The sequence below is a fragment of the Piliocolobus tephrosceles genome, chromosome 2, assembly GCF_002776525.5.
Source record: "Piliocolobus tephrosceles isolate RC106 chromosome 2, ASM277652v3, whole genome shotgun sequence".
NCBI lineage: Eukaryota > Metazoa > Chordata > Mammalia > Primates > Cercopithecidae > Piliocolobus > Piliocolobus tephrosceles.
In genome coordinates this window covers 153,103,827-153,106,967 of record NC_045435.1, presented here as the reverse complement: position 1 = coordinate 153,106,967, position 3,141 = coordinate 153,103,827, and positions in this window count along the sequence as shown.

Here is a 3,141-nt window from a genome sequence, read left to right as displayed (position 1 = left end):
AAATACCTAGGAATCCAACTTACAAGGGATGTAAAGGACCTCTTCAAGGAGAACTACAAACCACTGCTCAGTGAAATAAAAGAGGACACAAACAAATGGAAGAACATACGATGCTCATGGATAGGAAGAATCAATATCGTGAAAATGGTCATACTGCCCAAGGTTATTTATAGATTCAATGCCAACCCCATCAAGCTACCAATGAGCTTCTTCACAAAATTGGAAAAAAACTGCTTTAAAGTTCATATGGAACCAAAAAAGAGCCCGCATTGCCAAGACAATCCTAAGTCAAAAGGACAAAGCTGGAGGCGTCACGCTACCTGACTTCAAACAAGGCTACAGTAACCAAAACAGCATGGTACTGGTACCAAAACAGGGATATAGACCAATGGAACAGAACAGAGTCCACAGAAATAATACCACACATCTACAGCCATCTGATCTTTGACAAACTTGAGAGAAACAAGAAATGGGGAAAGGATTCCCTATTTAATAAATGGTGCTGGGAAAATTGGCTAGCCATAAGTAGAAAGCTGAAACTGGATCCTTTCCTTACTCCTTATAGGAAGATTAATTCATGATGGATTAGAGACTTAAATGTTAGACCTATTACCATAAAAACCCTAGAAGAAAATCTAGGTGGTACCATTCAGGACATAGGCATGGGCAAGGACTTCACGTCTAAAACACCAAAAGCAACGGCAACAAAACCCAAAATTGACAAATGGGATATGATTAAACTAAAGAGCTTCTGCACAGCAAAAGAAACTACCATCAGAGTGAACAGGCAACCTACAGAATGGGAGAAAAGTTTTGCAATCTACTCATCTGACAAAGGGCTCATTTCCAGAATCTACAAAGAACTCAAACAAATATACAAGAAAAAAACAAACAACCCCATCAAAAAGTGGGGAAAGGATATGAACAGACATTTCTCAAAAGAAGACATTCATACAGCCAACAGACACATGAAAAAATGCTCATCATCACTGGCCATCAGAGAAATGCAAATCAAAACCACAATGAGATACCATCTCACACCAGTTAGAATGGCAATCATTAAAAAGTCAGGAAACAACAGGTGTTGGAGAGGATGTGGAGAAATAGGAACACTTTTACACTGTTGGTGGGATTGTAAACTAGTTCAACCATTATGGAAAACAGTATGGCAATTCCTCAAGGATCTAGAACTAGATGTACCGTATGACCCAGCCATCCCACTACTGGGTATATACCCAAAGGATTATAAATTATTCTACTACAAAGACACATGCACATGTATGTTTATTGTGGCACTATTCACAATAGCAAAGACTTGGAATCAACCCAAATGTCCATCTGTGACAGACTGGATTAAGAAAATGTGGCACATATACACCATGGAATACTATGCAGCCATAAAAAAGGATGAGTTTGCGTCCTTTGTAGGGACATGGATGCAGCTGGAAACCATCATTCTTAGCAAACTATCACAAGAAGAGAAAACCAAGCACCGCATGTTCTCATTCATAGGTGGGAACTGAACAATGAGCTCACTTGGACTCGGGAAGGGGAACATCACACACTGGGGCCTATCATGGGGAAGGGGGAGGGGGGGATTGCACTGGGGAGTTATACCTGATATAAATGATGAATTGATGGGTGCTGACGAGTTGATCGGTGCAGCACACCAACATGGCACAGGTATACATATGTAACAAACCTGCACATTATGCACATGTACCCTAGAACTTAAAGTATAATAAAAAAAATAAAAAATAAAAAAAAAAAGGATATCCTCCCATTTGCCACAGCATAGATGAGCCTGGATGACATTAAGCTAAGTGAAGTAAATCAGAAATAAAGAAAAAAACTGCATGATCTCATGATCTTATTTGTATGTGCCATCTATTTTTTAAAAAGCTGACTACATAGAAACAGAGAATGACATGGTGATTTCTGGGGAAAGCGGAAGGATATAAGAGATGTAGGATGAATAAGTCTGGAGATTTAATGTACATGAGAATTATAGTTAATAATATACTATTGTACTCACAAGTTTCGCTTAGAGATTTTAGGCACTCCTGCCATTGTGTTAGATGAATGATATATTATTTGACTGATCATTTTACTACATATATCAAAATATCATGTTGCATACCTTAAAAATACACAATAAAAAAGTGGAAAAGAAATACTTTCTCAAACAAAAATTGACAGAACTTGTAGATCTGCTTTGCTAGAAATATTAAAATAAACTTTTTATAGGAAAAATTATGTATGTCAGAAACTCAAATATACATAAAAAGCATCAGAAAATAAAATACAACCATTTATTTTTCTAATTTGTAATTCATCTAACACATAACAGATGAAAATAGCAACAATGTATTTGATTATGTATGCTTGTATGTGCGTATGTTTATGTGTGAAATGAACAACAGCAATGTTACAATAGATGGAAGGGAGAAATGAAAATTATTATATCTTACTTGCATTACTCATGAAGCAGTATAGTGTTATTTGAAAGTAGACTTGGATTAGTTGCAATGTATGTCATATACTCTAGACAACCATTAAAAACAGTGTAAAAAAAGGAAGTGTAACTGTTATGCTAAGAAGGGAGGGAAAATGTAACCATAAAATGCTCAGCTAAAACCACAAAAGATAGACAAAGAATGGAAGATAAAAATAGGAACAAAGAACAAGGGTGTCGAATAGAAACAGGTAACAAATATGGTAGCTATAGATGCAACTATATCAATAATATTTGAATGTCAATAGTCTAAATGCCCCAATTAAAAAGACAGTTTGTCAGAGTGGATCAAAAAACAAGATCTCACTATATGTTCTGTACAGGAAGTCCACTTTAAATATAAAGCCAGATATAGATTAAGAGTGAATAGGTCAGGCGTAGTGGCTCACGCCTGTAATCCCAGCACTTTGGGAGGCCAAGGCGGGCAGATCATGAGGTCAGGAGATCGAGACCATCCTGGCCAACATGGTGAAACCCTGTCTCTACTAAAAATATAAAAATTAGCTGGGCATGGTGGCATATGCCTGTAATCCCAGCTACTCGGGAGTCTGAGGCAGGAGAATCCCTTGAACCCGGGAGGCAGAGGTTGCAGTGAGCCGAGATGGCGCCACTGCACTTCAGCTTGG